Raw genomic sequence first — 27,882 nt, 5'->3', positions numbered from 1 at the left:
TGTTGACAAATGGCACTGAGCCTGCTATCCTCACAAATCCCAGTTAGTTTCTTAAGCAAAAGTGGGCCTGGCTCGAAGTGAAAATGAAAATGTTCAAAAAATTAAACAGAGTGCAAGATTTCTCAATCTTTCCATGGAGGAAAGGAAAAGTGAGGATATTTTATAAATTGGGGACCCTTTTTCCAAGAAAGGCAGTAACTTTAGTCATGGGCAGGTCAGAATTACCCATGGCTCTTTGTAAAAATACCCATGCCTCTCCCCTCCCAACCCTCCCCGCCTCCCCAGGTTCTGACCTGTGTGTATCTGAGGTGGAATCAAGCACTTGTCTTTTTTAAAGCCCTCACTGGTGATTCCGATGTGCAGACACTGTTGAGAGGGACCACCAATTGTTTGGATGGATCCAGAAGTTTTTTAAAAATGGACTGGAAGAAGGTCTGGCTAGAGGGTTCTTCCAGGTACTGTAGAGAGACATGTGTGGCATAGAGGGGATGGAGTGGGGAGGTTCTCACATCAGAGCTGGGGTTCATTCATGGATGGGACTCAGGCAATTCTTTTTTAAAATAATTATTTATTTGGGAGGGGGAGAGTGCAAGTGAGGGAGGGGTAGAGAGAGGCGGGCAGAGGATCCAAATCGGGCTCTGCGCTAACAGGCTGACAGCAGTGAGCCGGATGTGGGGCTGGAACTCACCAACCGGGAGATCATGACTTGAGCTGAAGCCTGCCGCTCAACCAACCGAGCCACCCAGGTGCCCCAGGACTCAGGCAACTCTTTTTTTTTTTTTTTTTTTTTAATTTTTTTTCAATGTTTTTTATTTATTTTTGGGACAGAGAGAGACAGAGCATGAAAGGGGGAGGGGCAGAGAGAGAGGGAGACACAGAATCGGAAACAGGCTCCAGGCTCTGAGCCATCAGCCCAGAGCCCGACGCGGGGCTCGAACTCACGGACCGCGAGATCGTGACCTGGCTGAAGTCGGAGGCTTAACCGACTGCGCCACCCAGGCGCCCCTAGGCAACTCTTAACTATGAGGACTCAGATCACTTTGAGAGTCTGATGAAAGATATAGTTACTCTCCTCAGAAAAATACACATAGGCTAACCCCAGAAAAAATGTAGCACATACTCTCAAGGGCTTCTAGATGAGACTTCAGTTTTTGTTTTTGCTGTTTTAACAAGATGGAGAGATAACACTCTCATTAGTTAAGGTAAGGTCCCTGGCCTCAAGAAGCTCACAGTCCAACAGCCAAGAGAAAACAGTAACAATAAATCAATGTACACATAGGTAAGCAAGGATTGCAAGAGTTCTGGGGGGAAGGGAACGTTCTGGAATGTTGGAGAATTTGAACCGTGTGCTTTGAGAGGCAACAACAGATGAAGAGACGGGCGTGGTAAGGGGGGGGGGGTCCCCCAAAGAATGGCAGTCATCCTAAGGCAGGTTGATAAAGGAGGTCCTATTGTGGGAGCTCCGCAAAGCTGCGTTTGGAATAGAAATTAACGGTGAGCGTGCGATAAAAATGGCATTGATCCACGCTTCTTCTGGAGGTCACTGACAGGGTACCACTGGTAGGTTGAAGTCTGAGGTGGGGAAACTATTAAAATGCCGATGAATACAGTTTTATAACAGACGCAGACGAGACACCGGGAAGAAGAGAGCAAGCTGGCGCTGGGAGGGAGGCCTTGGAGTCCACTGTTCCTTGCAAGGGTCAGAAGTTGGCCCGGTGTTTGTTCTTTACGCTGAAAGAAAACCGCGGGAGAGCGCAGAGTGGCGGAGAACTACATTCAGCCAGTGGATATGAAAATGAATTTTAGCTGCTTTGTGCAAAAACCCTAGGTGTGTAGACAGAAGGGAGCCAGCCAGAAGGTTACAAGAGGTCAAGAATAAATAACCACCAGGCGGAGGATCCCAGATTCTGCCTTTCCTTTTGTTGGGTGAGGAGCGCCAGGCAAACGCGTCCACAAAGGCTTTGGAAAGAAGCGGTCCGGCCGTCCACACGCAGCTCCAGTCCCGGGTAACTATTAGGGGAGCCGAAGGGCGGCTGCAGCCAGAGGCGCGGGGGCGGGGGTGTGGGGGACTCCGCTCTCAGTGGGAAGCCTCGCGGCGGGGACCCCAGAATAAGTCGGGGGCGGGCCGCGGCGCAGCGGGCGGGCGGGGGCGGGCGGCCGAGCAGATCCCACCCCTTCCTGAAGGAAGCGCCCTCCTCGCCGCCGCTGCCGCCGCCGCCGCTGCCTCCGCCGCAGGTCACGGCCCCGCGAGGCGACCGCGGCCCCGCCGCACCGGAGCAGGTAGGCGCGGCGCCCGCGGCGCCCCCTCCTCCGCCCGGGCCGCCGGGCAGCCAGTGGGGGCGTCGGGCCCGGCTCCGCGCTGAGCCCGGAGGCGGAGCCCGGGAGCGGCGGGCGCTGCAGCGGGGCTCGGGCGGCGGGGTCCTCCCGGCTGCGGGGGCCCTGCTCGGCTCGGGCCCCCTCCGGGAGCGCCCCGGGCGCGGAGCCGCCCGCCCGAGCCCCCGCGGGCGAGACGCGAGTGTCCGGCGGCGCCGCGTGGTCCCCGCCGGCTCTCCCCCGCGCGCGAGCGCCGAGCCGACGCGCCTCGGTCCCTGCCGCCGCCGCCGCAGTGCTGTCCGCCGAGCCCCTGCGCCGCCCGCCGGCTGCGGTTCTGTCCCGTCCTTTGACAGGTGTCTCCACCCGCCGCCCCCTTCGGAACCCCAGGCCTTTTGTTGTCGGGAGGACTCCGGTCAGAAGCGACCCCAAATTTGGCCCCCGGGTCTCTCTGCCATTCGCTGTTCACTTTACCGTTAGCCAAGTCAGGCTGGCTCGGGGAGCGAGGTAGCCGGGAAGAAGGCACTAACTTGCTTTGCCCTGTGCACCGTCCTCCACCTAAATGCACAGTCTTGCTTTCCTCTCCCGGGTGCACACTTGCAAAGAAATGGGGTTTTCGGTTTCTTCGCGGAGGCAGCGGTGGGGCGGGGGGGTGGTTACCGAGGCCGTTTGGTCATCCATTGCAATAAAAAAAGTGATTAGCTTTGGATTATGGAGAAAGACATTATTTAGTGGTTTCCTCCTCCATAAATGAATCAAATCGAGAAGAAGAGTGTTTTTCCCATTTTAAATTACATATTCCCTTTTTCTCTACCCATCCCAGTTCTCTGTCCACTCTTCCCTCCAGAACACTTTATTATATCACAAACGCTCCACTGATTTTTTTGTCAGGTTTATTCCGGCCAGACCGTCTTTCATGGCTGAGCCAGGATTTTGACTGCAAATGGGAGAACATAGCCCAGTTGGGATGGAAGCCTCTCCTCGAGTGATCCCATTACCTCTTACTACATGCGAGGTCTTGTCTGAGAACCAAATATACTAATGATATGTTAAAAAAAAAAAAATGTATTGGATCCATTACAACATAACAAAGCCAAATGGTAATATTAGTTTCTGCTTCTTCGTTTCTCTGCTCGAATCAAAGGCAAGTTTTTTTATAGTGCAGGGCTGTAACTCCATTCTGGGCTGCAGTTCATCATAAAGATAGGCGAATGTGAATATATAAACTCCATGGTAGCAGTTAATAAGTTGACCTACTTAAAGTTTTCAAGGAAAAATTGTTAGGCTCATATATGTGATATTTGCAGATCAAAGAATTTTTGTCTTAGCACTCATGCATTAAATCCGAAACTTTCTTTTTCTATGTGTCCTAGAGACACCATGTTTCTAAGATTAGCTATAGCTGTCATCTCTTAACTAGAAATGTGAGTTTAATCTTCAAGGCATAAGCACAGGAATTTTAATGGTGTATCCTTTATTTATACATTATTTAATAAATGTTTTGCAAGCTCTCCAACTTGGAAGCTCAAAAACTGGACATGGTAAATAAAAGGATAAAGAAAATTTGCTACCATTAATAACTGTTGGTAGATGTTATGACATTGAACAAACATATTAAAGGATTTGGAAAGTGCATGTTTATTAAATCTGCCTTTAGCCATAGGCAATTTGTTTGGATTATTTAAACTGATGTTGGTGTCTTTATAGCAATTGTTTAACTCACGTATTTCTCATCAAATGCCTTTCACAGATTGCTTTGTGGAGGAGATAGTTTGCTCTGTGGAATAATTTTTTGTATGAACATAATAATGCCTAATGTTTAGTCTTTGTCATAGAACGACCACAATCATGCTTACAATGACCTTGCAGGGTTGTTGTTGTTTTTTATACTCATTTTACCTGCTTTGTGATCACCAACAGGGACAGCACTTTGCTTTACACTCTTGTCTGCACCCCTGCTTTGTTTCCCCTGTGACCTAAGCACACCTCTGCAGTACAATGGCCAGATTAATAGGGCAGCCCGCAGTCATGAAAGAGGAAAAGCTAGCTGGCCCCTGCAATTTTAGCCATTTGCTTTCACTATAATCTGGCCACTAGGGATCATTTCAGTAACCAATTAAGCAAGACAGACACTGACAAGATAATGTATTACCTCTCAGTCTTCCCCTTCACCAGAAGGATCTATAGCACTCAGAATCCACACTCCAGTGGTAATTAGGTTCTGTGAGGCTCAAATAAGATATGTACTAAAGTTCTCAAAATGAGATACAAAGACCATTACCAAATCTGGGTCTAAATTCATGAAAAGTCTAGGAACAGACTCAGGTATGTAATACATATTTTCCTTATCCTAAGGGTAACAACAGAAGTGCATCCCTACTTATTGTAACTGCAGACTTTTCTTCCTGGTTTGGACGGTGCTGTGTGTCTTTATGGTTTTTCATAAACTGCTCTAAGTACTTTCAAACTCGCTTATGAGTTAGTAGCACTTTAACAAGTCATTGCTGTCACCAAACAGCATTTCCTGTCACGTTTGGATTTTAAAAGATAACTTGCAGCAATGGAAAGTCTTAATGCAAAGAGATTTTAGGCCCGTTGGAATGGTATTTTGAGATAATAACAGAATCTTTGGGCAGTAGCCTTCAAATTTAATCCCACAGTGGTTTAAGTCAAGCCACCTCTGCTGAGTAGGGCTTAGAACTCTTTTCCCAAATAAGAAATGAATAGTTTTCTTTAAGCATCTGTAAATGGTCTTTCTCTGTATCAGTACTGTCCCATAAAACTTTCTGTAGTGATGGAAATGTTCCATAATTTGTCCAAAGTGCTAGCCACGAGCTACATGTGGCCATTGAGCACTTGAAATGTGTCTAGTGCTATTGAGGAACTCAATTTTAATTTTTATTTAATTTAACTTTATTTAAATAGCCACACGGGGCTAGTGGCTATCATACTGGATAGTCCAGCTCTGAATTGTCTTTACCTGTTTCCTGTAGAGATAACATTTGATGGTGATTATTCTTTAGAAGAAAGTGGAAATAAGCAGTGATAGAACCAGGAAATAAGATTTCACTTTGTCATCCTGTTATTACAAAAAACACTAGCATCTACTCGAAAGGATGTGTTTGCTGAAGTTCCATTCCACTCTAAAAAAAAAAAAGTTTCCCTTTTTAATTTATAGATATTTGGTAGCCACAAAAAAAGCATCACCCAGAGTTGTTTAGATGCTTGGCCCCATGTGTCTGTGTTCTTGAACTTGCTTAAATTTGCTCTCTTGCGCATTATAGAATCACTTATTCTTAAAGTCAGTTTCTAGGGGTGCCTAGGTGGCTCAGTCTGTTGACTTTTGATTTCTGCTCAGGTCATGATCCAGGGTCGTGAAGTCCAGCCCCACATCGGGCTCTGCACTGAGTGTGGAGCCATCTCTCTCTCTCCTCCTCCCCCTCTCCCTTTCCCTCTCCCTTTCCCTCTCCCTCCTCTGCTGTGCATGCACTCTGGCTCTGGCTCTCTGGCTCTCTCTAAAATTTTTTTTAAAAAGTCAGTTTCTGCACTTTTAAATTTTTCCAGGGGAGGGACATTTGGAGAGAGGTAGGAGGTAGACAGTGATGCACAACCATTCCCCCTTAAAATTCCCATAAATCTGATAAATGAGTACCCCTGCCTCAAGGAATGCCTAGAGCATCACTTAAGGATGCTTGAATACACTTAGGAAATGTTCCATATAATCCTTTGTTTTTTTGAGATTTACAATGCACAATAACATGGTGAAGCCTCTAAGATGAGATACATATACTCATTTAACTTTTTTATTACTAGTGTTTCCAAAAATTTTTCGTATAACACTTACAGTATTTTTCAAATCATGTGTCCTAAGTCATGAAATTGATTTAAAAGGTTAGAATCAGCATTTTTTTTTATTAAAAAAAATTTTTTTTAATGTTTATTTTTGAGACAGAGAGAGACAGAGCATGAACGGGGGAGGGTCAGAGAGAGAGGGAGCCACAGAATCCGAAGCAGGCTCCAGGCTCTGAACTGTCAGCACAGAGCCCGACGCGGGGCTCGAACTCACGGACCGCGAGATCATGACCTGAGCCGAAGTCGGGCGCTCAACCGACTGAGCCACCCAGGCGCCCCTAGAATCAGCATTTTTAAAAAATGAAATGGAATATGTAGTAGTAGAATAGGAATTCTCACTATGCGTCCCTCTGAGTAGGAGCTGCTAGTGATTAACGAAATTTTTGGTTCTCCCACATATGGCAAATACAAGGCCACAAGGAACATAGTGGTTAAAAGCACTACATTAACAGGACCCTTGGGTTCAAATCCTGACTCTGCACTGCCCAGTCCGTATATAGTAAGGACTATATAAGCAGGCTCAGTGTTTGTAGTATTAATACATAAGTGTGTGTATCCTAGATCATGATGTAAAATACTGCCTCTGAAACTAGGCTTGGGACCCACTTTTGGAAAACACTGATCTGAGACAAATGTGATCATCAATTTTAACAAGCAACATCACTGAGTACTTACAGGGCTCCATGCTGAATGCTTTACATGTATTATTTTGTTTTTCTCAACAGTCCTTTGATATATATAAGCACTGCCACAATCCCACAGTACCTATATTCCAGGATGTCATAGAAGCAGAATCTGGACCCCGGACAGTCTGGTAACAGAACCCATTTAGTTCAAACCCCTCACCTCCCGTATTGCAGTGTGACGGTGATACATAGACGGACATCTGCAGACCTGTGAGGCCCAAGCATGATACAGCATTGCACAAGTACAGAAATGAGCAGTCCACAGGTGTTTTCTGTGGAAGACAAGTCCTAAATGGTGAGAGGTGGTCATTGCATTATGTGTAAACTAGGGGAGACCTGTCTGCTGCCAGTCCGTGACCTCTGAAAGCTAATGCCCTTGGTCAGGCAGCCTGGTGACCAAAGAAACACGAATGACCCTGAGACTGCCTACAAATTGTGCAGGCTTCCTTCCCTTCTAACCACTTGCTAACTTCTGCATACTGGTTGTAGCAAATAGTCACAAATGGTCTAAATAGATATGTCCATCCCATAAATCCCCCACTTTTTGCTGCATTCTAAATTCTTCAGAATCACTTCTTGCCTGTAGGTGCTTCATGGTGTGTATATATATTTTATATATAATTGGCATATAACATTATATTGGTTGTGATGTGCAACATATTGATGAGATATTGGCATATATTGCACAATGACTAAGTAAGTCTAGTTAAAGTCCATCACCACATATAGTTACAAATTTTCCTGTGGTGAGAACTTTTAAGATCCACCCTCTTGGCAACCTTCAAATATATACAAACAGTTTTATTTACTATAGTCACCATGCTATATGTTATATCCTGAGGATTTATATTTACTTATAACTAGAAGTTTGTACCTTTTGATTCAAATTTTAATATAATAAATGGAAAGCAATGTTGTTTTAAGAATTTTATATAAAAGGAGATGTCTTAAAATTGGGTCTGGAAATCTTTTTTTTTCTCCCCTAGTGTAATCTAGAAAGTAAAACTAATTTCATTTTGGAAGTAGATTTCGGTTTTCCCTAAAGGTCAGACCAAATATAAGCGATCACATGTCCGTAGACTTTGTCAGGTAGAATAGGAGAGGCAACGGCTTGTCATTGTGGTTACTTTTCTTCTTTAAAAAGTACCGAATGTCCTTGAGACATTCAAATATGTTCAAGGCTGCAGAGTCGTCCATCTCTGAAGACAGTGATACAGACTCTACCTGTGGAATACAAAGGAGTTCAGTCTTTGAAAAACCACTGAAGGTCATGTAACACTTTTAGGCAAGTGTAGACAAAGCTTAAGAAGTAATTGTGGGGGCGCCGGGGTGGCTCAGTTGGTTAAGCATCCAGCTTTGGCTCAGGTCATGATCTCACGGTTCATGGGTTCGAGTCCCACGTCGGGCTCTGTGCTGACAGCTCAGAGCCTGGAGCCTGCTTCAGATTCTGTGTCTCCCTCTCTCTCTCCCCCTTCCCTGCTTGTGCTATCTCTCTCTCTTTCCCTCAAAAATAAATAAACATTAAAAAAATTTTTTTCAATTTAAAAAAAAGAAGTAATTGTGATTAACTGTGGCAGTAGAGGAAATTAGCCTGTAGTTTAAATGGTGTTATTTAATTCTGCAATAATTATAATGAATTATAATGGTTTTCAACTGAATGTAAACATAAATGTCTCCAGAAATAACATAGCCTTACATCAAACATTTCATTTATTAACAAAGTAGACTTCTTCCTGGGTTGGTTTTTTTTACACTTATAATGGCTTAGCTGCCAAAGAAATATTTTAAGTGGTAATAATTGGAAGTTTTAAAGAATAAATTAAAACTATACATAGCCGAGGTCACCTGGCTGGTTCAGTCGTTAGAGCATGCAATGCTTGATCTCGGGGTTGTGACTTCAAGCCCTATGTTAGGGGTACAGAGTACTTTAACAAGAAGACAAAAACAAAACTGTACATAGTCAAAATGGACATTATATTATTTAAACGGGGCTGGTTACTAAGACAGTCTTTCAAATTAGTTTTCATTCTATTGATTCATGAGTGGAAGGTGTTAATTAAGAAATACTGATGTCATTGTACAGCATTTCAAATAGAAATATTATTTTTTACTGAAGTGTTTTGTAAATTAGAATTCTGTAATGAAATTGTCCTGGAATTTCTAGGGGAAATATATCTCCTGGAATTTCTAAATTCTACTTTTCACTAAAACTTAAATTATATTTACATAGAAACACTAGTAACTAAAATATACCTACATGCAGTAGCAGGAACATTCACTTATGGATGACAGTTTTTCTTTCTTGTGGTATTATGTTCCCACATATCTTAGACTTATGTCATTTTGAAAATTTTACCAGTCCTGTCAATGACAGCAGTGTTCACAAGAACAATATTTATCGCCCTGTAATTTTAGCAGCTAATAGAATTGTTCCTGAATGAGCAGATTATTTTTTCTATGACATTTTGATTGGTGTTTTTCCATTTTCATTTGAGCTTATATGTGGCATAAGAATTGACTTCTATGAAAAGAGGAGGGTTGCCATTTGTATACCAAAATTTTGATTGTCTCTGTATGCGTGTGAAAATAAAGACAACAGTTTTCCATTAACTGATTTGGGGGAAGGGATACTGTTGTGATCAAATAGTGGCCACATGATGATCTTTTAAGATCAGACCATTGAACCAAGTGAGCGTACAGTTACAGGGCCATAAATTTGGCAATTCGGAAATGGTGTTCTTTATTAGCTGTTGGTCACCATTTGTGAAATCCTTAGCGTGGCCCCTGGCCCAGAGTAACTTTTTTATTTTCACTCTTACGGCCTATGCATATTTTACACTCGTTCTTGACATACTGTCTCTGTTAAGGCTGACTTAACAGGACTCTGATGTTGAACCTAGGCTGACTTCAGTTTCGCGTATCTCCTGGTTTCCTTGCTTGTGGCGTGTTTACCTTGACTTTCCAGTTTAATCATTGTTTCTTTTGTGTAGACATTATGTCACATAATCTTTTTGTATCCCACCCAGTTGTCTGAGGATGGAGGTTGGCAAACTATTTTGTAAATAAAGTTTTATTGGAACACAGCCGTGCCTGCTGGTTGCATATTACCTGTGACTCTTTCTGTACTACCGCTACAGAGTCAAGTAGTTGAAACAGCCCATCTGGCCCATAAAGCTGAAAATCTGTACTATTTGGCCCTTTATAGGAAAAACTTATCAACCCCTGTTCATATGATACTCTTCTTATGGTATCCGTGAAGAAAATGTGGAAAAAATGGCCTATCATATATAGTTAATTATACACAGTTAATTGCTTCCTGTAGGAGCAGATTTCACATGTGAATGACTAAATGAGTGACAAATACTTCTCTCTTCCTATTGCACTGTCCATTGCCTATGCAAGAAGGTGTCATCACCATAGGCTTAGGTATCATATAGATCTGGGTCGCTAGCTGTGTAACTTTGAATAAATTACCTAATCCTTTTTAAGCTATTATAGGTACTATGGCACCACTGTTGGAAGATAGTCCTCTGAGCGTCCTGTGCATTTTGACAGGTCTTTACAAAGAGAGGCACCGACTGTGCTTTTGTCCTGGGTTGTCTTTTCAAGGATGTTTGTGTAATGAACAGTCTTGGATATAGAGGTAGTGTTGCCCTCAGAAGCAAGGGGCAGGCATGCTTACATCTAGTATAATAGATTTGCGTTTCCCCAGGTCAGAGTTCCTCTCCAGGAATGCTGCTCACTGTGTGTGCAGGTATCACATGACCCTCTTTGTGGCACCTTGCAGGAATTGAGCTGGAGAACGGTACAAGAAAATGCAGGTACTCCAGCTACTGCTGTTGCTGAGAGTAATAAAGTCCTTTGTCCCTGACCTGGGAGTCTTGGGTCTTATGCCAGCATCTATGAAACTGTGGCAGATAACTTGTGCAAATAGCATAAAATCCCAGACCTTTCCAATTCTCAGACACCTATTCTGTGGGGTTATTATGAGACTTGAATAAGGTAGTGAATATTAGACATTTAACACAGTGCCTGGCAGATAGTAAGTGCCCAATAAATGTTAGCTATTATTATCTAGCTGGTTATTAACTCTGAGGTATGAAGTTGAGTCCCAGTTTGTTTTTTTTTTCAACGTTTTTTATTTATTTTTGGGACAGAGAGAGACAGAGCATGAACGGGGGAGGGGCAGAGAAAGAGGGAGACACAGAATCGGAAACAGGCTCCAGGCTCCGAGCCATCAGCCCAGAGCCTGACGCGGGGCTTGAACTCACGGACCGCGAGATCGTGACCTGGCTGAAGTCGGACGCTTAACCGACTGCGCCACCCAGGCGCCCCAAGAGTCCCAGTTTTGTGTGGACAACTTATATCTTAAGATAGTGGTTTTTCAAAATGTAGGTCGACAGAGCTGTGAAAACAGTGAAGTAGATTAATTTTTGTAATGAAACAGAAAATATAATACAATAGAATATATTAAAGAAAATATGCAAGTGCAAAATATGTAGTAAGGATAAATATTGATTTGTAAAACCTTTAGTTTCAGTTATATGTGTGTGTGTGTGTGTATGTGTATTTTGGGCTGTGATATATTTTTGTTTACTGTCAGTCGTGGTCAAAGAAGTTGGAAAGCCACTGCTGCCCTAATACATATATGGAACTATACAGAAAAACTTTTGTTCATGAGAGCATAGAATTCCTGTCTTAGTTCTCATTCTGGAAAAGGGGCATAAAAGGCTACTCTCCCTCATCTAGGTGTGACTGCTGAGAAGGAATGACCTGAAATTCAGTTTGTTTACCGTCTGCAAACCATGTGGTTCATTTTGCCAATGATAGCAGAAAATGAATATAGCCACAGGTTATTTTCAGAAGGAAGGGTTTTTTTGTGGTTATGTTAGCATTATCCAATAGAACTTTCTATGTTGATGAAAATGTTCTGTTTCTGCACTGTGCAGTACAGTAGCCACTATCTGTTGAGCACTGTAATGTGCAACTGAGGAACTGAATTTTTAACTAAAAATTAAAAAAAAAATTTTAAGTGTAAAAAAATTTTATTTTTGAGAGAGAACAAGACCATGAATGGGGGAGGGGCAGAGAGAGAGGGAGGCAGAGAGAATCCCAAGCAGTCCCCATGCTGTCAGCACAGAGCCTGATGCGGGGCTCGAACTCATGAACTGTGAGATCATGACCTGAGCTGAAATCAAGAGTCAGATGCTTAACCAACTGAGCCACCCAGGCACCCCAACTAAAAATTTTAATTAGGATTAATTTAACTTTAAATAGCCATGTGAGGCTGTTGGACAACACAGTTTTATTTAGACAACACAAAGTTGTGGTTTCCTCCAGTACAATTAACCATGTGGTTTGGCTTCTGATACTGTCCTAAGGTACAGCACCCTTCCACTGGGTTGTTCAAACAACGATTGACCCTTGCCCATGGCTGGCTTGGGCAATCATTTGGGTGAAGAAGTGCTTGAGGAGTTGCTACCTTGGACAGCGCCACACACCAGGAGAAAATGTCAAGGAGCTGTAGGTAGAGATTCTCAACCCTGACTGTGCAGTAGAATCATCTGAAGAGCTGTAAAAATTCAGGCTGCATTTCAGACCAAATCAGACATTTTTAAAAAGTTCCCTGGGTGCTCTTTCATTCCATCTGCTGGGCAGCCTGTGCACTTCGGTGCTCCATCACGCTATCACAGGCTTGCCTGTGGTCATATGGGCAGGGAAATGGGCACACGAAAGACAGTGGACCCCTCCCTTATCTTAAACAGAAAGACTCCAACTTATCTTTGGTGTTGATTGCTGAGCTGTTTCCCACCCGGTTGCCCTTGCAACAGAGGTCCCCTTGCTCAGTGGGGATTTGCAGATTTGTGCATGACAGAATTGAGCTTCAAAGAAAGAAAAATATAGGCTCTTATTGACCAATTCACATGTGCAATGCTTTCCATTTATATATCCAGCAAACCTTTATAGAGGCCCTACTGTATGTTTGAGGTAAAGTGTGCTTGCTCAGTCTCATGGGAGAGACCGACATGTAAATAGTTATCCTACAGCAGGGTAAGCATAATATGGAGAGAAGAATCACTATGTGCCTTGAGAGCACCCAGGAGCACCCAGGGTGACAGAGATAGTGACACCCAAACTGAGTCTTACAGGATAAAAAGGAGTAGTCACATGAAGAAGGGGGAAAATGAACAAAAGAGCAGATACAGCCTGGGAGGAGGCCCTGGCTTAAATTTTCTGTTCCTCTAAAGGATGCCTGTTGGTTAAGTGTCCAACTTCAGCTCAGGTCATGATCTCACAGTCAGTGGGTTCAAGCCCCATGTCAGGCTCTGTACTTGACAGCTCAGAGCCTGGAGCCTGCTTCGGATTCTGTGTCTCCCTCTCTCTCTGCCCCTCCCCCACTCATGCTCTGTCTCTCTCAAAAATAAATAAATGTTTTTTTAAAGTAAAAAAAAATTTTCTGTCTCTCTAAGATTGAACTCCATAAGATACCTTCCTCATAGAGAAGACCCTCCCTGCAGTTTTGCAAACCTCACGGGATATCCTTATCCTAACTGGGCTTTATCATTTATTGATTCACTCACTCATTTATTCATTCATTCAACAAGTATGGCGTATTGAGGTGTTACTGTGTGCAGACATCATCTAGGTGCTGGTGATAGAACAGTGAACAAAACAGCATCTCTGCCCTCAGGGAGCTTTATTGTCTATTGGAGAAGACCAACCAGAAATAGATAAATAAGGAAATAGTATAGTGTGTGACAAATGTGTTATGAAGAAAAAAAAAGAGTTTGGAAATACCCAAGAAAGTGCTCTGAGAACTAGAAGTCTCGTAGCATGCTCTCTCTCTACAAACTTACTAGCATTTCTTACCTCTTTTTCGAAACTAGACCTGGATCCTGCAATCATTTTCTTTCATTCAAGACTGGCCATCCACCTGTGTCCATAACCCCATGACCTCCTACCTCTTCCACCACCTAACTGTGTCAACAAGACCTTTCACACCCACCTCCCCTACATATCACATCTTGTGTTTTCACTCCCTTTTAATGTTTTCTGGTCCTCTGCTGGTTCCTCCCATTCTTTTCCTCTGCCCCAAGAGAATCCATGTCTCATAATGACCTTGACCTTTTGGCTGACTGCTCTCTCACTCTTCCATATGGGCCACTGCATGAAAAGGTGTGTCATGCAAACATGGTAGAGCACCTTCCACCCTTTCTCAGCACTCCTATCCATCCAGATCCTAGTCACTTCATTCATTCCTTGAGGAACTGAGGACCAGGTTCCACGTCTCCTCTGCCTCCCTGGCTCCCCAACTCTTGTCATAACCCTTGACAATGACACCATCATGGAACATCTGACCATAAATCTGGCTTCAAAATCCCCAGGACCATTTTAATAAGTTCATCTCCAGCTAAACCATAGCTGCTCACTCCCAACCCTCCACACAAATTCTTGTTCAAAATACCTTTCACATCAGAAATCTTTTTTTTTAATGTTTATTTAATTACAGAGAGAGCGCGAGTGGAGGAGGGGCAGAGAGAGAGGAAGGAGAAAATCTCAAGCAGGCTCCATGCTGTCAGTGCAGAGCCCGACGTGGGGCTTGAACCCATGAACGCTGAGATCATGACCTGAGCCGAAATCAAGAGTTGGAGGCTTAACTGACTGAGCCACCCAGGCACCCCCTCAGAAATCTCAACCTCGGTGTCCCATTCTCTCTGAACATCACTATACATCCTTCTAGCTATTCCATACCCTACTCCCTCCACCTCTTTAACATCACTGAGGCATCCAGTCTCTTGACTTCCTTCAGCTGCCCTAACTCTTCCTTATAAATGCAAATAGAGTCATATCTGTCTTCATGTCCTTTCCTCAGAGGATGTGGTATCCTGTTTTCCGCATGTTTAAGGCCACCACATTACCTGAATCCTGAGTACCATCTCCTCATGCTTCCTTCAAGACCTTTGCTCTGTTAGTATTCCTCTTTTCTGTGGTCTTTTATCTCTTCCCTTTACCATCTCCTCCTGTTAGCGAAGCATTCGCAGGTTACTTCCATAAAAATAATTCTCTTATGTTTAGTAAATTAAGATACATCTCTACAAGAACACTATACAGTCTTGTGAAATATTGTTGGAGGTATATAAATGTATATCTCACACGGAAAAATGATCACAAAAATAAGTTTAAAAAGTATTAAGACAGGGGCGCCTGGGTGGCTCAGTCGGTTGAGCGTCTGACTTCAGCTTGGGTCATAATCTCACCGTTCGTAAGTTTGAGCCCTGCGTCAGGCTCTGTGCGGACAGCTCAGAGCCTGGAGCCTGCTTTGGATTCTGTGTCGCCCTCTCTGTGCCCCTCCCCAGCTTGCGCTCTGTCTCTCTCTCTCTCTCTTGAAAATAAATAAAACATTTTTTAAAAAGTATTAAGACAGATTTATTGATTTTGTTTTAAATTTTTTTTTATTTTTGTAGTAAAATACTCATAATATAAAATTACAGGGGCACCTGGGTGGCTCAGTTGGTTGAGCACCCAACTCTTGATTTTGGCTTAGGTCATTATCTCACGGTTTGTGAGACTGAGCCCTGTGTCGCATTCTGTGCTGACAGCCCGGAACCTGCTTGGGATTCTCTCTCTTCCTCTCCCCTACTCTCTCTCTTTCTCTCTCAAAATATAATAATATAATATAATATAATATAATATGTATAATATAATATATAAATAAAATTACTATTTTAACCAATTTTAAGTACACAGTCAGTGGTGTTAACTGTATTCACATTGTTTCACACTCAATCTCCAAAGTTCTTTTTTTTTTTTTTTTTTTTAGACCAGGAAGGTGGTATATATTTAAATTTTTTTTTTTTAACGTTTATTTATTTTTGAGACAGAGAGAGACAGAGCATGAACAGGGGAGGGGCAGAGAGAGAGGGAGACACAGAATCTGAAACAGGCTCCAGGCTCTGAGCTGTCAGCACAGAGCCCGACGCGGGGCTCGAGCTCATGGACCGTGAGATCATGACCTGAGCCGAAGTCAGACGCTTAACCGACCAAGCCACCCAGGCGCCCCGTGGTGGTATATATTTAAATCATGAACAGGATGCATTAGCTATGGATTCTAAAAACAACCTAATGAAGTGGGAACTCTTAATCCCGTTTAACAGATGACTACACAGAGTTTTAGCAAATGTAAGAAATTTTCCAAAATTTGCAGAGCTAGTAAACGATAGTGCCAAGATTCAACCCTATTTTCTTTTTTGTTTGTTTTGTTTTTTGTTTTTTTTAATATATGAAATATATTGTCAAATTGGTTTCCATACAACACCCAGTGCTCATCCCAAAAGATGCCCTCTTCAATACCCATCATCTCCCCTCCCCTCCCTCCCACTCCCCATCAACCCTCAGTTTGTTCTCAGTTTTTAAGAGTCTCTTATGCTTTGGCTCTCTTCCACTCTAACTTCTTTTTTTTTTCTTCCCCTCCCCCATGTTTCTGTTAAGTTTCTCAGGATCCACCTAAGAGTGAAAACATACGGTATCTGTCTTTCTCTGTATGGCTTATTTCACTTATTAGCATCACACTCTCCAGTTCCATCCATGTTGCTACAAAGGGCCATATTTCATTCTTTCTCATTGCCACGTAGTATTCCATTGTGTATATAAACCACAATTTCTTTATCCATTCATCAGTTGATGGACATTTAGGCTCTTTCCACAATTTGGCTATTGTTGAGAGTGCTGCTATAAACATTGGGGTACAAGTGCCCCTATGCATCAGTACTCCTGTATCTCTTGGGTAAATTCCTAGCAGTGCTACTGTTGGGTCATAGGGTAGGTCTATTTTTAATTTTCTGAGGAACCTCCACACTGTTTTCCAGAGCGGCTGCACCAATTTGCATTCCCACCAACAGTGCAAGAGGGTTCCTGTTTCTCCACATCCTCTCCAGCATCTATAGTCTCCTGATCTGTTCATTTTGGCCACTCTGACTGGTATGAGGTGATATCTGAGTGTGGTTTTGATTTGTATTTCCCTGATGAGGAGCAACGTTGAGCATCTTTTCATGTGCCTGTTGGCCATCTGGATGTCTTCCTTAGAGAAGCGTCTATTCATGTTTTCTGCCCATTTCTTCACTGGATTATTTGTTTTTCAGGTGTGGAGTTTGGTGAGCTCTTTATAGATTTTGGATACTAGCCCTCCAAAGTTCTTTTTATCTTGCAAAATTGAAACTCTGTACCCATCAAACAATTTCCTCCTTCCACTTCCTTCCTCGCTCCCTGGCATCCACCATTATGCTTTCTCTGTGAATTTGTCTAGTCTAGGTACCTCCTATAAGTAGAATCATGCAGTATTTATCTTTTTATGAGTGACTTATTTCACGTAGCATGATGTCCTGAAGGCTTCTCCATGTTGTTGGGTGTATTAGAATTCCCTTTTTAAGGTTCAATAGTATTACATTGTATGTATATGCCACACTTTTAAATGATTCCATTTTTGAAATTAGTAGTAGTATAAACACACATATATAAAACATTATATATCAGAGCGCCTGGGTGGCTCAGTCAGTTGAGTGTCTGACTTCGGCTCAGGTCATGATCTCGCGGTCTGTGGGTTTGGGCCCCACGTTGGGCTCTGTGCTGACAACTCAGAGCCTAAAGCCTGCTCCAGATTCTGTGTCTCCCTCTCTCTCTGCTTCTCCCCTGCTCACGCTCTCTCTCAAAATAATAAACATTAAATATCAATATAATAAATAAATATTATATCAATAAATATTAATATCAATAAATATCAATATAATAAACATTATATATCAAAGTTTTTTGGTGCAGAAAGATGACTTTATTAAAGAATGGGGACAGGACCCAAGGGCAGAAAGAGCTGCACTGGGGTTGGGAAGAGTGACTGTATCAAAATGTTAATAGTGGTTAACTCTAAATCCTGGAATTTTGAATACTTTTCATCTTTTTCTTGATCTGTACCTTCTAAAGTATTTATAGTGAGCCAAGGAGACAGACCTTCATCAGCTACAGTGGAGTCACCCCCATGATGGGTACCTGCCCTGCCCCCCCTGCCTCAGCTCATCTTCCACCACTCCGATCTGAGCACCACAAACCCCTGCTTCCTGCATACACACTGGTCGGATGCCTGGGAGCCCCTGCCCATGCCACTCACTGCAGCTGCATAGGAGACTTCCACATCTCTGAAGACTCAGCCCAGGATCATTTCCTCCTTGCTTGCCTACCCCCTGCCCTCAGTGCTGGGTCACTTTCCCCCTTTGGAGCTCCCTAATTCCCCATACCAATCTCTGGTGCTGTGGTTCTTTCCTGATTAACTATGAGCTGCTTAGGGGCCGGGACTCTGCATTTATCTGTGTATGCTCAGCAGTGAGCCTGGCAAACAAGCTGAGCAGCTTAGGGGGCTACTGGTCATTCAGAGGGGCTGGATCACGGGATGCTCAGAAATGAGGTTGGAAAAGTAGATGAAAGACTGGCCCTTTCTCCAGTACACACTGCTGCCCCTTGGATAAACAATGTAAACATTTAAAAATACTTTACATTTTCCTAAAAATAAATTTGATTTTAATATCATTGTAAAAGACTACATTTTTATCTTAATGATACTGGTGAACTCTGGCCCCTGTCCTTGGTCACATCGACCATGCCCGGTCTCCTATAGTGTTGGGCTTATAAACGTGTGTTTGGTAAATACCTGTTAACCTTGATAACCCTCCTAGCTCCCTATGATCAAACCTCTGTTCCTTAAATTCAGCTACTCTGACGGGCTCGAACAGGAGTTATTTGGGGGCATGGGAGGCCTTTATCCTCATCCCCCACGTCATATAATAGTGACTAGCTGCCTACACTACATGTGTGACTGATCCCCATCAGGACCCTTAGGAGACATGAAGAAGTAAAAAGATGTACACCTGGCATGGCTTTGAGCACCCTGGTGAGTAGAGACAGCGAATGAATGCTTGCTACCCTTGATCTTGCCAGCTACACTGGACTGGCAGCTAACATCATATTGTAAGCAGCAGCTGTTCACACTAAGAAACCTTAATGGGCCGCACAAATTTGGTAAAACACATTTCACAGGCTGGTAAAGTTAAGTAGTTTTGGATAGCTCTCTTACATATAAAAGGGGGATTGTAGGCCTCTTTTAGGGGGCATGAAAGGGGCAGAAGGAAAATGAACAATAGTTATAATTACTGGGGAACTTAATCAGTTGGGGCCACCTTCAGCTTCTCAACCCACAAGGATTTATATTGGGTTTTCTTAAGGAAAATGGCCCAATGTGAGTGATTCACCCAAAGCATCTGAAATAATTTTAGCAAAAATTATTAACGATAGGACATTTAGTGTTTGAAACGATACATGTTTCAGCTGTTGAACCAATATGTGGTTCACTGGCCTGTGCTGTTTGCATCAGAATCACAATAGGGTCCTTTCGTGTTTCCATCTCATCCAAATCAGGCTCTTTTAGAGAAGCTTGGTCAGACTAGATAGCCCTGGTTATGATATTGTTGTATTGTTTTCATTTCTTTTTGCCCAGCAGGCAACTAAAGGAAGTAACATGACTCAGATGAAGCGTTAGACTTGGAGATGTTAATGGCAGCCTTTAAGTCAAAGCCTAACTGCCCTCTATACCAGCTCCATGCTTGAATAGGTTATTTAATGTATGGAAACTTAGAGTTTCTGTTGTTCATCAGTAAAATTTGGATTTATTTGTCTGCCTTGCTGAATAGACTGTAAGCTTCTTCACAGTAGGGGTTGTGGCTCATACATCTTTAGCAAATCAGTACAGGTACTTACCTGCTAAGGTAAGAAGTCTGCAAATATTTGTTGAGCAAATCAGATTCATCTTACTTACTTCATAGGTTGTTTTGAAGAGCAGGTGGGATGAACAGCAATTTAGTGTAGTGTTGACAGCACAGGCTCTGGAGCTAGTCCCCTGCGTCCCCATCCTGGCTCCAGCATTCCCAGCAACATGACGTTGGGCAGGTTACTGTCCTCTGTACATTTGTGATGGTACCTGCCTCCTAGAGTTGTGCCTGGCAAGCATTGAGTAAATGCTCCATACATACCAGCTATTGATATGACATGTGAAAGGCTTTTCAAATTGCTGTTCATATAAAGGTGATATTTATTCAATGAGGTCTTGCCACGTATTGGACGCTCTGAAATACTTTCAGTAGTGTGTCTTTCCCTATCTTATCTAGTGGTGATTCCATTACGTTCACATTTTCTTTTTTTTTTTTTTTTAACATTTATTTATTTTTGAGAGAGAGAGAGAGAAAGCACGCGAGAAGGGTAGGGGCAGAGAGAGAGGGAGACACAGAATCTGAAGCAGGCTCCAGGCTCTGAGCTGTCAGCACAGAGCCCAACGTGGAGCTTGAACTCACGAACCACGAGATCATGACCTGAGCCGAAATAGGACGCTTAACCGAATGAGCCACCCAGACACCCCTATTTCACATTTTCTATATCCCAAGTAGGGTGTCTTTCATGTGGACCCTTCTTTTTTAAATTCATTTATTTATTTGGAGAGAAAGAGTGTACATGAGTGGGGGAGAGGGGCAGAGGGAGAGAGAATCTTAGGCCGGCTCCATGCTCAGTGCAAAGCCCGACATGGGGGCTCAAACGTAGGAACCATGAGATCATGACCTGAGTCAAAACCATGAGTCAGAAGCTTAACCGACTGAGCCACCCAGGCAACCCTCACGTGGACCCTTTTAATGACACCCATGCTCACCCTGATATAAAATATAAGGTTCAAAGAAAGGCTGCCTTGACCTAGAACTGCTGTTTGCTCTCTTTTTCCATTGTCTGTTATACAGAAATAACTGTGGCCAAATCCCAGGCAATACACATTTTTAAAATTATGTTAAATAACAATGATTTCATATGTGAAAACACCGCAGTACTTTCCACACTGGTTTCCCTGCTTCCTTGAGTCTCTTGTGCACAGTGCTGTCTGCTCATCTTCCCAGCATTTCATTTTCATAATGGTCTCACCCACCCAGGAACCTTCCTGAGAAAGTATCTTATTTATAGGACCAAACCCAAGTACTCGTGTTGACATTCAAGGCCATGCATAATCGGAACTCATGCTATCTATCCATTGTTTTATCTGTTGTTTTTCTTCCCATTCCTCTCTACTATAGATTTTTTCTGCCCACTTTCCTGAACACAGTCTTGACTTCTTACTTTCATTTTCCTGGTTCTCACTGCAAAATGCCCTGCCTGACCCGTTCTATTAAGGCCTACCTGCTTTTTCAATCCTACCTCTTGCTTTTTATTTATTTTTATTTTTTTATTTTGAGAAAGAGTGAGCATAAGCAGGGGAGGGGTAGAGAGAGGGAGAGAGAGAATCCCAAGCAGGCTCCATGCTGTCAGTGCAGAACCCAACACGGAGTCTGGATCTCAAGAACCATGAAATCATGACCTGAGCCGAAGTCAAGAGTCAGGCACTTAACTGACTGAGCCACCCAGGTGCCCCAGTCCTACCTCTTCTTGAACATTGATCGGCTTCTTCCTATATTTTTGCATTTGCTTATATTTAATTTAGAGCTTTATTAGGTGCTGTTTAAAAATTCTCATTGATGACTCAGATTATTAGCTTAATAATATTATAAGGTTACCAGTTAAGCGTTGAGGAAAATTGTACTCGTTTTATATGCATAAGTAAAAAAAAATAATAAATTAACATTTTCCTTTTGGCAGCTATAACTCCACCCCATTGCACATAAATAAAGCCCTGGAGCCCAGACCATATGCAGTAAAACAAAGTAATATTGTAGAGCAAGCAGGGCTACTATTGCTATTATGGGACTCATAAGTCACTACTTCTTGACTTTTATAATACATGAGACTATGGCTGCTTCAGTATATCAACATTTCTTCTCTATTAAGCCATGGAAAGAGTATAGAATTAAGAGCCAGAACCCTGAAATCATTTAAGTACATAGTGGGAATCCAGTAAATGTTGTGAACATGTTAGTCTGTGGTTTATTTTTGGGTCTTCACTGATGGAGTCTGATTTATATGTGTCCGTTCACTTCTCTGTACTAATATAGTACATCTTCCACAATACCGATATTTTATTAAACTTAAGATATAAGGAAATAAAATTGTATTGCTAGAGGAGCACCTGGGTGACTCAGCCGGTTAAGCATCTCACTCTTGATTTCGGCTCAAGTCATGATCTCATGGTTTGTGACTTTGAGCCCCTAAGTAGGGCTCTGCCGTGACAGTGCAGAGGCTGCTTGGGATTCTCTCTCTGCCCCCCACTGCACGTGCACGTGCTCTCTCTCTCCCTCTCTCAAAATAAATAAACATCAAAAAAAAAATTGTATTGCTAGAGTACATATATATTCCATGAATCATGAAAAATCAACATCTTCTTCCTCTCCTTTCTACCCCCTCCCCCCGACCACACACACACACACACACACACACACACACACACACCGCGGTCTATTCTTTTCCTTCCTCTCTTTCTCATCAATGGGCATCTGAAATGCAGAGTTGTGAGCTAGGAGCTGAGTGGATGTGTGGAGGAGTAAAATAGTGCCTTCTCTCTCTAAGAAATCACAGCCTAGCACAGGAGACACACATGTGAACAACTGTGTTTTAACCGGAATATGAGGTTGAATTAAATAAAAGTAAATAGTTACATAAACAAGCCAGGGAAAATAAAGAGAGAGAAAGGGAAGCCTGGAAAGTATATAATTTACAACAAATCATACTTACTAAGTTTCTGGTATGTGCCAACCTCTGTGCTAGTTAATAATTTGTGGCTGTATCCTCACAGCAAATATTGGAGGTAAGTATATTAATCTACTTTTCAAAAATAAGCTGGAACGGACTGCAAAAGAGGCACAGCTGGGATTGAATTCTAGTAAATTGAAAGCTTTCAAGGGGTACTTTTAAGTAGCCACAAAGCCTTGCAGGGGCTTACGTTGCCCTAGGGGAAATTAGGATTAAAAAGGAATAAAATGCAAAGAAATAACAGGCAGAAAAAAACAACTTTTTAAAGAAAATATCCTTCAGTTTTGAAGCCTCCAAGGTAATGAATGCTAATCTCTTCTTTATTAATTTAATAGCTGAAAGAGCAGGCAGAGACATTGAATGACTTGTTTTATAAATCTCCAAATAAAACGAATTTCTTCAGGATTATTAAGTAGATTTTAAAGAGGGACATAGACACAAATTTCTATACGTAGTTGTGTTTCAACAGCTATTCCAGATGAACTTGAGAAACACTGTCAAATTCCAAATTAATCCCCTTGAGTTTTCTTTTTTAATTGAATTCTGGATATCTCTAAATTAATGTGGCGAGAATGACTTTCTTCACAGTTTTCTAATTAACCCTCCAGGAACATTTATTTAAGTTTTTGTGTGTCTCAGAGTTTTGTGGGGTTTTCCATGTACATCTCTTATTATAGATAGTCTTAGATATTTTATGGTTTTTTAATGCTATTATAAATCTTTTGTTTCCATTTTCCTGTATAATTAAAAGCTGTTTGAATTTTCATCTTTTATCCAACCCTTTATATGAACACTCATTAATTCCAATAATATTTTAATTAATTCTCTGATCCTGTACTAATTTTATTACAGAAAATAACTCTATTTCTATATTTCTTATAACTAGACCCCTTATTTCTTTCTTCTCTTACTGAATTGGTAAGAACTGCCAAAACATTGTTAATAATCATGGTAACAGTATTCATTCATGCTAGTTTTGCTTAATAGGAAGGCTTTCTTTTAACACCCAAGAACGATATTGGCTGATGGTTTGTAAGAGATACTCATTATAGAATCCTTCCATTCCTAATTTTCCTAGATATTTTGTAAGGGATGGGCACCAGATTTTATCAGGCGTCTTTTCAGGATCCTCTTAGGATTTTTCTTATTTGATTTATTAACATTTGTATTACATCAATAATAACAATATATCCTGGGATAGACTCTCCTAAGTTATGGTTTATTTTTCTTTTAGTACATTGTGAGTTTTATGTGGTATTTTCCATTTGGGACTTTTTGCTCACGTTATCCATCAGGATTATTCATACACCTAAGTATGCATATTATAACACATGTGTATTTGGGGCTCACATTGTATATATACTTTTTGTATTCTGAATTGTCTATTTATGTACTGTAACCATTTTCCTGTGGCATTAGAAATTTTTCAAAATGGGTGCCTGGGTGGCTCCGTCGGTTGAGGGTCTGACTCTTGATTTTGGCTCAACTCATGGGGTCATGGGACCAAGTCCCATGTCGGGCTCTAGGCTGAGCATGGAGCCTCCTTGGAATTCTCCCTTTCCCTCTGCCCCTCTCCCCTGCTCATGTGTGCTCGCTTGCTCTCTCTCTCTCTCTCAAAAATAAAATAAAATAAAATGCTGTAGTCTTAAAAAAAATCAATTCTTCAAAACATTTTAATGCCTGTACAATATATTATAGATATAGCTTATTTAACCCTTTCTCTGTTTTTTATTGCTTTAAGTTTTTCCTAATTTTTGCTATTATAAATACTGCAGAGATAAAGATCTTTATATATCAGCCTTCATTCATATTAATGATTGTTTCCAATGTATATTTGTTTCCAAGTGCCACCACAATCTTAGTGGCTTAGGAGAGCAGAAATGTACTCTTACATAGTCCCAGAGGCCAAAAATCCAAAACCAAGGTGTCGGCAAGGTCATGCTCCCTTTGAAGGCCCAAGGGAGAGAATCTCTCCTTGCCTCTTGCAGCTTCTGGTGGCTCCTGGCATTCCTTGGTCTGTGGTAGCATCACTCCATTCTCTCCCTTTGTCTTCATGTGGACTTTTTTCCTGTGTGTGTCTCCCTGTGTTCCCTCCTATTCTTATAAGGACACCAGTCATTGGACTTAGGACCAACCCTAAATCCATGATGATTTCTTCTTAAGGTACTTAATTACATCTACAAAGTCCCTATTTCCAGATAAGGCGACGGGTTAGGACTTGGACGTGTCTTTTTTGAGGAAGACACATTTCAACTCCGTATACATTCTGTGAGTAGAAACACAAAGTGAAAGGATAGGAACCTTCTGAAGCCTCTTAATACTTACGACCAAATTGTTTTCCAGAATGTGTAAGAGTGCTTTGTTCATTTATCATCAGTGGTATAGGGAGTACCCATTTATCTACATCTACGTCTGCATTAAGTATTAACATTTTTTAAAATAAAATTGCCTCTTGGATAGAGTAAAAATGGAAACTCACTGTTTTTAAGTTTTATTACATTAATTGTTGGGGAAGTTGACAAAATTTTTATGTACTTAATATGGATATTTGTAATTATTCACCTATAAAATCTTTCTTCAAGCCTTTTGCCCATTTTCCTTCTGACACATTAGTTGCTTTCTTATTGATACTGTCATCATATATGAAGAGTATTAGTCCTTTGTCATATTGCTTGTAAATATTTTCCCAGTTTGTCACTTACCTTTTAATTTTACAAAAGTTTAGCCTTATGTAGGGTCATGGATATCAGTATTTCTCTTGTGATTTCTTCTTTTGTTTCTAAACTTCAGAAAATGCTGGGGCACCTGGGTAGCTCAGTCAGTTGAGCGACTGACTTCAGCTCAGGTCATGGTCTCACCACTTGGGTTTGTGCCCTGCGTCAGGCTCTGTGCTGACAGCTCAGAGCCTGGAGCCTGCTTCAGATTCTGTGTCTCCTTCTCTCTGTGCTCCCCCCCGCCCAAGATCTGTCTCTCTCAAAAATGAATAAACATTAAAAAAAAAAAAACTAAAAAAAAGAGAAAAGAAAATGCTTCCCTATCCAGACATTGGCTAAATATTAACCTAAATTTCCTAACTATGCTGTAGTTTCAAGTTTTATATTTTACTCTTTATTTCACCTGGAATTGATTTATTTCACCTGGATCTAGATATGTGGGTGTTGCCCCCATTTTATTTATTTTTATCTTTAATTTTTTTTAATGTTTGTTTTTGAGAGAGATTGAGAGCATGAGCGGGGGAGGTCCAGAGAGAGAGGGAGACAGAGGATCTGAAGCAGGCTCTAAACTCATGAAGTGTGAGAGCATGACCTGAGCCAAAGTTGGATGCTTAACTGATTGAGCCACCCAGGTGCCCCTCTTTGCCCCATTTTAAAATTGATTTTTCCCAGCACATTTATTAAATAATTCCTGTATTCCTCACTAATTCCTTTAAGTGCTTCTCAAGCAGAAGTGATTTTTGCCTCTCAGGGACATTTGACAATGTGAAGAGACCTTTCTGGTTGTCATAACAGGGATAGGAATGCTCTGAGCATCTAATAGCTAGAGGCAGGGATGATGCTGAACATCTTACAGATGCATCCATCTGCCCCCCACAGCAAAGAATTATCCAGCTCAAAATGTCAATATGTTTATTTTTATTTATTTTTGAGAGAAAGAGAGAGAGAGAGAGAGGGAGGGGCGGAGACAGTGGAGACACAGCATGTGAAGTAGGCTCTGAACTGTCAGCCCAGAGCCTGCAAGCAGGGTTCAAACTCACAAACTGCAAGATCGTGACCTGAGCCCAAATCCTACGCTTAACCGACTGAGCCACCCAGGTGCCCCAAGAAACCCCTATTTTAAAGCTTACCTTAGACAAGCAGGCTGTCACCATATTAGATATTAGATGTTGGGGTGCCTGGGTAGCTCAGTCGATTAAGCATCTGACTTTTGATTTCAGCTCAGGTCATCTCACTGTTCATGGGGCTCTGGGATGACAGTGTGGAGCCTGCTTAGGATTCTCTTTCTCCCTCTCTCGCTCTGTCCATCCCCTGCTGGAGCTGTCTCCCTCTCTCTCTCTCTCTCAAATAAACAAAAATAATAAACAACTCAGTCCCCGATCAGTGCTTACATTTCCTCCCGTCTTTCTTTCTTTTTTCCAAATTGGAGCCCCTTTTTGATGTTTCATTACATCTTTTTACATATACAACACATCTCCTGCCTGTAAATTTCATGGCCTGTCTCTGCATTCTGGTTTTAATGTGTACCATATTGTGAATGTTTTCATCTTCCTATTTTCCTGGTGCCCAGCATTCCCACAGACAGGCAGTAGGAACCCTGCTGAGGCGACCGGCTTAGTGCTGTGGGCTGGGTCCCTGCCACACGTTCTTTTCTCAGGACCTCCCCTGACTGTGACCTAGCGCAACCAGACGCTCAACGAAGTTCCCTCCCGCCTTTTGCTTGTGCCCTTCCGTCTAACCCCCAATAGCGGCAAGAGCCCTCAGGTCCTCGCTCCCTCTGCACCCCTGGGGTGGTGGAGCCGCTCCCTGGGCTCCCTTCCCACGCGGACACCCGCAGGTCCTGCCACCTCCCTCTTCTAGGATTTGCGCATGTTATCAATCTCTTTCACTTTCATACGCCTCTTCGTGGTGTTATTCAACGTCCGCACCAGGCTGATCGTCCCTATTTCAGTAACAATAATAATTCCTTACAACACAGTTGGCGAGGAGGATGGGCCGTTCTGAGTAAGGACGGAAAACCCCACGGAGATGCCCTTGGATGCTCGCGGCTGAAGACGTGGCTGTTGCGTCTGGGCCCCACCTTTTGGGAAGACTGTGGGTGTTTTTGAGCTCCCGTGTGCTGCCTGGTGTCGCCCGGGGCAGTGCTGCCCGCTGCCCCCGTCCTCCTAAGTGCGGATTCTGCCCCAGCCCCAGAGGAACGTCCCAGGATCCCGCTTTCCAGCCTGAGCCCGGGCAAGGAGAAGGGGGGGAGGCGGGGGAGGGGGGGGGGGAGTCATCTTGCGGCTCCGGGACTCAAAGCCCGCAGAGCAGATCGCTTGCAGTTCCCAAGCTTGGACTTGTTAGGGAAAAGCCCCTGCACGTGTCTTGGTTAGGCCCCTGCGGAGTGGCGGGAGTGCGGAGTGTTGGTGTGTCCTAGAGTGCGAGCTGGTGACTACGTCCACGCCGTCTAGTGTGTCTTTGAGTGACACTCCTGAAGGGAGAGTGCTGCTCCCTTTCCTTTGGGTGTCAGACGACACCCCCCCCCCCCCGGGAGAGTCCACGCCTCTGGGGTTGGCAACCCCTTC

The 27,882-nt window shown here is 42.7% G+C and overlaps 1 protein-coding gene across 2 annotated transcripts in view; it reads left to right on the top strand.

Moving 5' to 3' along the window:
* The first annotated feature begins 1,887 nt into the window (after positions 1-1,887).
* Positions 1,888-27,882, top strand: part of TMEM150C (transmembrane protein 150C) — a 77,693-nt gene continuing 51,698 nt past the window's right edge. Inside the window, exon 1 of one of the 2 annotated variants that reach the window (XM_060654756.3) lies at positions 1,888-2,006. The gene's annotated coding sequence lies outside the window, so the exon portion shown is untranslated. Of the gene's footprint in view, positions 2,007-2,151; positions 2,281-27,882 lie in introns of those variants that run through there. The other variant, XM_060654755.3, reaches the window with a different exon arrangement.

Source organism: Panthera onca, chromosome B1 (genome assembly GCF_046562875.1).
Source record: "Panthera onca isolate mPanOnc1 chromosome B1, mPanOnc1 haplotype 2, whole genome shotgun sequence".
Taxonomy (NCBI): domain Eukaryota; kingdom Metazoa; phylum Chordata; class Mammalia; order Carnivora; family Felidae; genus Panthera; species Panthera onca.
This window is presented reverse-complemented; position numbering and strand designations above follow the sequence as displayed.